The 9,725-nt window shown below is 38.1% G+C and overlaps 1 long non-coding RNA gene across 1 annotated transcript in view; it reads left to right on the top strand.

The window, feature by feature from the left end:
- The first annotated feature begins 5,038 nt into the window (after positions 1-5,038).
- The window catches only part of LOC130014154 (uncharacterized), a 46,817-nt gene continuing 42,130 nt past the window's right edge, over positions 5,039-9,725 (top strand). The window contains exon 1 of the long non-coding RNA XR_008789172.1: positions 5,039-5,308. This is a non-coding gene — a long non-coding RNA (uncharacterized LOC130014154). The remainder of the gene's footprint in view (positions 5,309-9,725) is intronic.

Here is a 9,725-nt window from a genome sequence, read left to right as displayed (position 1 = left end):
GGTAGTTTTCCAATGGATGTTTATATACTTGGGATCACAGTGTCGCGGATGTGTTACTTTAAATGTTAAAAAAATCATCCATGCATACGCATTGCCTTAAATCGACACTCCTCATCCAAATCAAATAGGTCAAGTCTTTTCAACCTGTTTAGGTTCCAGTAAGGTTGTGTTTAATCTCGTGAAATGTCGTGTAATACGAATTGATGTCCAATTACCGAGTTCCTTTCGGTTACGTGACAGCAGTAAGAATCCTCGTGAAATAATCTAAATCTGGAGCGTGTTCGTCAGTTTTCTCGAGTTTATCAGGGACTAGATTGAAATTGTTACTTGTAATCTACAGATATTTTTCAACGCTGGTAGTGGATTTGCCGACAAAAATTATCTTAAGTGATTTTCAATCTAGCTGAGGCTTCACGATCGGTAAATCAATTATTGAGCGACGCCTGAACATATAATCCAGTCGTAACTCGAGTACATAGATACTGATTTAGTTATTTTATTTCGGTGACATTTTCTTCCAGTGCCGGGTTTGATCTGGTGTTTACCAAGAAATTTTCTCTGGATTTTTAGCCTAGTTTCCACATTACTAGTTCTTCAATGGGACGAAAAACATAGATCCGAAATACATGTTGGTTTGCACGTAAAATAAACATAAACAGTTGGGATTCGACTTTTGCATGGTAATCGGGTTAAAATTGTGACCTCTAGAGTGTTCACAAGCTAAAAACGTGATTTTTCGTACAATCTGGGGCCATAATCCATAAGGTTATGCACCGATACATGCCAATATCGAAAGGAACCGAAATCTCTAGGAGATAGACCTATATTTCCTATATTTCAAGTTGACTTTTTGTATATAATGTAAGAAGAAATGAAATGAAATGCTGATATAGATAGTAGTTTATATCGTATTGCTAATGATGATATAGATGATATTTTATATAGCATTGATGATATTTTGTATAGACTTGATAATGGTGATATAGATGGAAGTTTATATAGCATCGCTAATGGTGATATAAGATGAATTGAAATGGGGAATTTAACCCCCCACTGTTCTGCTCCGACTGGGCTAATGAAGACGGATATACGCCATACAGCGTGCTATGGGGGACATTTGGCTCGTACAGCAACGCTATGGCATACTCTTGCATCGAATTCCAACTGCCAAGGTATCCTTTAGGTGCTCGCCAATGAGTACACGGGACCTCGGGTTTTCGTACCACCCGAACGACTGAACAGCTGTCCTTGTCAGGTCCTCCGTCATACACCACTGACAAGGGGGAGCCACGCCGGAAAATCCTGATGAACTTTCTCGGCCAACACCGGGAGCGAACCCGCGACCTCCAGGCTAGCGAGCCAGCGTCTTATCCACCGTGGCTCCCTAATAGTAATATAGATAGAAATAACTGACACAGTTTTATGGGACAACAATCACTAGTTTATTATACACAGGCACGACATCCCTTCACGTAGGTATGTCCGACTAGCTATAGCCCTCTGGATGATCACTTATGGATCCCATCCGTCTCAGAGTAGAACAGTCTTCATGTACCTCTTGGGTCGAATTATAACATCTTGGAAACCAATCTCACACCCTAGGACAGAGTAGGTTCGGAACATTTTTGTTTTTGTTTTTACCCATTTTCTTATTTTTATGTATATCTTTTGCCGGCATATGAAAATAACTTAATTAAATCAACCTGTTCATAATATATATTTAATGTATTGAGCGTTAAATTTGTAATAAACAACAACAATAACTTTACTAAATGCCATTGTGCTTGATAACGATAAGATTATACTTATGGAAACGTTGTGCGTGTTTATAATAAACCAGTGATTGTTGCCGCATATAACTGTACCAGTTTTTGTTATATTTCCAATTACTAAATGCCACTTAAGGATTAGGTGATATAGATGGTAGTTATGTAGCATTGGTAATAGTAATATAGATGAATATATCATTGGTAATGATGATATAGATGATAGTTTGTATAACATTGATATAAATGACAGTTAATAATGGTAGTCTATTTAGTAATAGCTAATATTGATTGTGGTATCTTTAAACTCAATATCGATAGCTGTTTATAGTGATGACAATAATAGATTATAAACGTTAAAATAATATAAAATCTACGAGGGAATGTTTCATACAGTTTTAGTAAAGAATTGTATAAATTTATTCATTAGTATCTTGGGAATAATAACCCATACCGATTTTTAGCGCAAAATCAAACCCGTAAAAGTTGTTTTAATGCATCGTGGACAATGTATGGCTAACTTATTGCCGTATCATTTATATTCTTTTCTCACGATTACATATAAATGTCATTCATTTAAAAAGAATATTTTTTTCGGATTTTTGAGCATCACTGAAATACGCCAGGGCTTATGAGATTCTTCATCCAATTTGCTCGATTTGATGTTATTTATGTTCGACAGTAATGAGCCAATTGCGTGTTAGAGGATGCTCTATAGAATCTGTACGAACGCGTTCGACAAGTTTCTATATTTACGATCAGATTAACGGATATTCCCAAGATTGGGTAAGCATTAGACCGTCCCCTACTCGTTGTATCCATAACATAACCATCGATCTCTTCATAAGATGTATAGCTTACTCATGATTTATCTCACTTTCCAGAACTGTTTTCAAATTTACAGGTTCAGCTATTTCATTATCTTAATAAGTGCTGGACGCTAACAACATATATTTTTGGTATGCAATGTGGTGTAAACTGTATGTATATTACCTTAGTAAGGTTGCTTTTTTTAAAGACGAAAAGCCAGGGCATCAATGTTAACGCTTTCTCGTCCATATTTCGAGCTAGCTACATGTATATACACGCACATGCAATATATGTCCAGAGCCATATTGTTTATGTTTAAAGGTTAGGATATTTAAAAGAAAAGACGCGCCTTTCACAAAAAAGCCACAGATCGACCAGCACTGTTTAAACTCACCGAAATATGTACGGCTCGTAAATTAGTAGGTTAAATGTGTACATGTATATCTCAGCGACGGCTTTGAAATGACCTGTACATTTTCAAAACACAGAGAGAGTTAGAGAGAAATGGGGTTGAACTCCACTCGACACAAACTTGGTCATTTCGGGACTAGCACATAGTTGGGGGGAAACCGGAGGACCCTAAGAAAACCCACGTGGTTGGACAGTCGATCCTACTCCTTGCCACGTACAACCAGGGAATTGAAACCACGCCAGTTGACTCTATGGCAGACCTTATGATACAGCGCGCACTTGCTAACCATTCGGCCATCCAACCCCCCAATTTTATGTCAAATAGACATAAACTTGGTCATTTCGAGGCTAACACATGGTTCAATTTTATTTCAATAATTCGCTTCCGGAAACGGAAAATCCTCTGCAATGTACAAGGTGGGAATCGAATCTACGCCACTTGTTGCGTTAAACTAATGAATGATTGTACATCACATCACGTCTTGGAGAAATAATTTAATCACGACACTAGCATTTCAGAATGATGCTTTCGCGACCGCTTGAACGCAGAACAGGTCCGTTTTAAGGCTTTTATAACTCCCCCAGTTCCGTGGAAAACGCGCCATTCCATTAATTCAAGGTGCATGGGCACCAGAGCCAGAGGAAGAAATGGGGTTTAACTTTAACTCAACACAAACTAGATTTTTTCGGGACTAACACATGGTTCAATTTTATTTCAATAATTCGCTTGCGAGTAGGGGGGTTTAGCTGTGGGAGAAAACCGAAGGATCCGGAGAGCCATGTGGTTGGACAGACGACCCTACTCCTTGTCACGTACAATCGGGGAATCTCAAAACCATGCCAGTTGACTCAATGATACGTGCCCCCCCCCCTCCACACACACACCGGGTTCTACAAGAAAATGGTGCATGGCGTATTTGGTTGCCAGAGGTGGGCGTGCCTTCGTTTTACTGAAACGTTTTACTATAACGTTGTCCTGGCTTCCGGGAACTGTTGTTGATTTCCTTTGATAATATTCAGCCAACAATCATTCCAAATATCACATTTCAGCTACATTACGTCTCATCAACACTATCAGTCAGGTCAGTTGTGCGTTTCATTGCAACGAAATCCGGGCAAGTTCCCCTTCCCACGTATTGCACATGTACATTTTCTCAACATGACCAAGTACTGCGTTAACCAGACCTTAAATCCTACTCCATCTCGCTTCTACGCAATCAAAGAAGAGTGGTCTGTTGTTTTAAATATAAAGCTTCTGAATAACAAGTCTCTCCTTTACAAAGACAACCAATAGATTAAACCTAATTACAATTCTTTGAAAACTGATCAGATAACGATGATAAAGTGCCAAATATGTCTGGCAAGTAATGGATATTAACTTTAATATTTTTTTTATCCAGAAAGAAGTGACAGGTGGACAAGGAATAAAAGATGGGTTCGGTGGAAATAATAGTCTATACACCTAACTGGACATGAAAGGAACCGTATCATGGTGCACGACCGGTATCAGCCAGGTCAAACTCATCCATTAGTATCTGGCATATTGCCCTCGCACCCATTAAATTGGATTTTGAATTTGTGTACGAATTGTGCAATTTAACGGAATTATGCACATTATAGGCCGTCATATATACGTGAAAGGTATATTTCTAATGAAATTTAAATGTAAATTGTCAGGCGGCCCACATGGAAATGTTTCGTCCTGGAATAAAGGTAAACTGTCCAAATATTTCTATACAGTCGGAATACGTTCCCACTGTCAAATGGTCTTTATGTGGGACTACATGGGACTTCATCTTAACGTCCCATACGAAAGACTAGACGATGTTCCTTGCCCGATCCTCCGCTCTGTACCACTGACAAGAGTAAAGCCAGACTATGACCTTTCTCGTTATTCAGCGCTGTACCAACTCTTTTGATCCAGTGAGAATGTCGATTTCCGATTTTGGAGCAAATCATGAAAAAGTACCTGTGATGTCGTAAAACGTCACGATAATGTGATTCTTACGTAATAAATAAAAATGGATTACACTGCATACTTAAACGGCCGTCCATTTTAACGATCGAGAGCAAGGAAATAAATCACAGTAGCTGAACGGAAAGAAAACTGTCAGTCAATTTGTGTGGTTGTTATAAATTAAAGCTATTGGTATTGGCAACTTTCCTATTCGATCCTCGTATTACCAGGCCGTCATTTCTTTACAACAGTCCAGGATACGCTCTGGTGTTCACACTGCAAGGATGTAGATGGCGTAAAGAGATTTGTAGTATTAAAGGATATTTTTTAAATTAGAAAAGTAAACCTAAAGATATGCCTAAAGGTAAGTTAAATATTAGAATTTGTTTAAATGCCTTAATTATTATAAACACCAATGTGACGCGGGGTTTTGTTTTTTTTCAAGTTCTTTTGATCGATCAAGTTTTGTAGATAACATAGCTGCTTTCGACAGTACAAAACTTTTATGTAAAAATGATGACTGTGAATTAGCCGATTAGGCTAATGAAAACGGTTATTAGGAACGCTATGGCCTATTCTTATTTCAAATCCCAACTGTTGAGAGATATTTTTATGTGTCCAAGATAACTCGGTAAATACCTAGACGTCATTCTTTGCCAGACCATCCGTCCTGAACCATTGACAAGGGCAAACCCGCCGTAAAATGCCAAGGAACTTTCTCGGCCAACACCGGGAGCGACCCGAAGATATCCTTGATAGTCTATTACTTACAAAATGTAGAATAATTTAAAGATTTATAATTTGCTTTGTACATGTTCAAGGTTGTGCTATCAATTAACTTATATTTGAGCTTAAAATAGTGAAACCTTTATTAAAGGTGCATTATGTAAGATTTAGATAAAGAACTGGTCGTTCTTGCTATAATAGTTCCAAAATAGATAATTAAAAATTGATTAATTGAAAATTTCATTCTTAATTACTTTATTCTGAGCGACGTTATCACTGTTTGAAGTGTTGACTTAGATTTTTTATTATCGCAGCAACGCTACTTATTGAGACTCGGCCTTTTGTAAATTAAATGGCGATACTATTTTAATCTGTTCACATCTACGTCATCCGATGGTCTAGGGGGTTGATTATAGGCTTGCCATGTGCATAAATGTCGAATTATTAATCTATATATCATTTGAAGCGAAAATAAAACCCTGTAATAGGCAGATTTAGCTCTTGTATAATTAATTGGGACAAAATAAAGTATTGAATGAATGAATGAAATAGAGTTCAACTTCCTTCCTTTCCGCAACAAACAGGCTAATGAAGACGGGTAAAGTAATGGATTGTGTTGATCTGGTGTGTTATTTCCATTAGTTGTGGGACACGCTCTATATCATAAGATTTTCTTTCCATAGGCCCTACATAAAGAATAAGCTGGGAAAATCGTTATTTACTAATGTTTACTAATGTTAGTTTAAACTTTGTCGGTTGTATCGTAACACTGAAACATCTAATTTTAGATGTTGATTTGTGTGATGACAGTCTGTTGTCACTGAAAATGTTACATTTATAGATGTTATAAAAAAATAACCTGTGCTGAGATAGTCTGTTGTCACTGAAAATGTTACATTTATAGATGTTATAAAAAATAACCTGTGTTGAAATATTACCAATTTTGTTTTACTGTCGATACAGTAAGCCTAAAATGAAACATACATTAGTAAACAATCCATGTTCCCTTTTAAAATGTAATCATATACCCAGCTCGCTTTCCCAGTAATAAAAAAATACGCCAGATTAACCTAATACCTGTAAGTTGTATTTTCAATCTGTGACCTTCGGTCTGAATTTTGTATTTTTTATTGAATGACAGTCGCTGTAACAGCAGCATACTCCCTGTCATAGTAAAACATCTCTAAAATCAATACCTAGTAATGGCGAATGGAATCCAAATGAGATATGAATACCCAGTAAATTGCAGGATTGTATTAGTATATAATTCAGATCCAGTTCGTTTTTGTTCCATTTATAATTAATATCGAGGCTGTTATAACTTATTTCTCACTTGGATGTAGACATGATTTGCTTAGTTCAAGACAGATAGTTACAATTTCCGACACCGTAGTAGGTAAATTAGCCATTTGACAAAGCATATAAAAACGATGATTTTTTTACTACAGTATATTATAGAGATATATGCTAATTAAGCTGGAACTGTCTTTTCTCGGTCAAATCTATTTGTTAAGGCCAGCTCAATTTTTGTCACGGTCGTTGAGATGTAAATAAGGTTAGGACACGTGATTGTAGGTTAGGTTTAGAGTAAGCATGGGGGCTAGGTCCAGGGTTAGGGTTGGGAATAGCGCTAGCCCTGTTTACATCTCGTGACTAATGAAAAATTGAGCTGGCCTTATCATTTAGCACTAACCATCTTTTCCCACACAAATAGTTTTTAGTATAAACAAGCACCACCGTGTACTATGGACCAGGAACTGAGTATGACGTCATCGCAACCATCTTGGAATTGTAGGGTGATATATAAAAATCGAAGTCCGTCAATCAAACAAAAGAGAGAGAGAAATGGGGTTTAACGTCCACTCGACACAAACTAGGTCATTTCGGGACTAACATATGGTTTTTAAAATTTTATTTCAATAATTCGCTTGCGCGTAGGGGTCTTTAACAGTGGGAGGAAACCGGAGGACCCGGAGAAAACCCACGAGGTTGGACAGGCGACCCTACTCCTTGTCACGTACAACCGGGGGGTCAATCAAACAAGAATGCCACATTTCATGTCTATTGTACATGAATTAGTGCAACATTTGGGACATATCTGTTTGATATAGGTGCGTTCAAAATACTTGCATGGATATCGAAATGAGTTTTATTTTCTTAATAATGCTTCTGTGATATAAAATGTATCAGGCACCAGAACTGCTCTAATGAGAAGTGTCATTGGGCGTTCTAAAAAGTAAACAATATCTTAGTAATAAATATTTGCTGTAAAATTGGACTCTTAAAGTGTTAATGTTAATCCGTGACAACAAATTATTAACACAGAACCCGCACATCAACGTAGAATTCATTTACGACGTACCATTACCGAATGATAATTAAACGACTTTCTGTATAATCGAATTCAACACTTTCTCCAGCATACTGCACGCAGCGATCCATCTACGTCATACTTCGAGAATAGATCACTGCACTAAATGCCGTCCATTTAAAACGCTCAAGTGATCATTTTGGGGCGGGACTTATCCACTGGACTACTGCTTTGTATACACAACAGAGTAAAAATAAGGCTCTAATTAGTTCGACACCTTTCATTCACACAACGGCTAAATAAACATTTTTAATTTCATTTAATATGACAACAGAAGAGAAAAAAATACCTCTAAAAATTTCTAAAAGCATACTCAGTGTTTTCGACTAAAATCGTCGATGTAGGAATTAAAATGTCGGTTAATTAGCTTAAGACCTGTTCACAGGCGGAGCTAGCTGTAGACAGGCAGACTAAGTTTGGGATGTGTCTCCAGCAGTAGTTTTAATTATTTAAAATGTTATGGTCAGCAGTATTTTGCTATAACCATTTCTCGCCTTAAAATGTATACTTTCTGACAGATTTGGTTAATATTCTTAATCTGGGTGCGGAAGGGTCAGGGTTTAACGTCCTACTGTTTTGCTCCGACTTGGCTAATGAAGACGGGCATACGCCATAGAGTATGCTGTGAGGGAAATTTTGCCCGGGCAGCGACACTGCGGCCTACTCTTATATCGAATTCCAACTGTCAAGGGATATTTTACGTGTGCGCCAATGTGTACACGTTACCTCGGTTTTTCGTCCAATCAGAAAAACTAGACAGCTGTCGTTGTCAGGCCTTCCGTCCTGCATCACTGACAAGGGGGAACCACGCCGGAAAATCTAAATGAACTTTCTCGGCCAATGCAGGGATCGAACACCTGACCTCCAGGCTAGTGAGCCAGCGTCTTGCCCACTTAGCCACCGTGATCCCCTGGAAGGGTCAGGTAGTAAACAGACGCGCAATAGGGAAAACATTCGCGAAAACGGCACCAATATGCACATAAATTATTTTTAGATAGTTAACCCTTCAATATTTTGCTCAGATGATTGTGATATATAAGGCTCTTTGTAGTTACACAGTCTACGATCATGTTTTAGGCATAAATTGTAGTAAATGAAATAAAATGGGGTTTAACGTCCTACTGTTTTGCTCAGAACTGGGCTTCTGAAGTCCCGCATACGCCATACAGTGTGCTATGAGGGAAATTTTGCCCGGACAGCGGCACTATGGCCTACTCTTATATCGAATTCCAACTGTCAAGGGATCTTTTACGTGCACGCCAATGAGCACACGAGACCTCGGTTTTCCGTCCCATCCGAACGACTAGACAGCTGTCCTTGTCGGGCCCTCCGTCCTACATCACAGACAAGAGAGAACCACGCCGGAAAATCTGGATGAACTTTCTCGGCCAATGTAGGCATCCGAACACCCGACCTCCCGGCTAGCGAGCCAGCGTTTTAACCACTTAGCCACCATGATCCCCCAAATTGTAGTAAATTTAACAGACTAAGCTTGTTTCCCAATCCCATTAAGATGTCCTGAACAAAAATATTTTACGATATGTCATGATTTAATAAAAACAACTCCAGTAGAAATGAATTGTCTTATGCAACGTCATGCAAAAATCGATTAACAAAACTAAACCCGGCGTTGTCTTATATTGTTTACGTTTGTAAATACATAGTATTTGAATTGTGGAAGAAA

Source organism: Patella vulgata, chromosome 8 (assembly GCF_932274485.2).
Source record: "Patella vulgata chromosome 8, xgPatVulg1.2, whole genome shotgun sequence".
Classification (NCBI taxonomy): domain Eukaryota; kingdom Metazoa; phylum Mollusca; class Gastropoda; family Patellidae; genus Patella; species Patella vulgata.
This window is presented reverse-complemented; position numbering and strand designations above follow the sequence as displayed.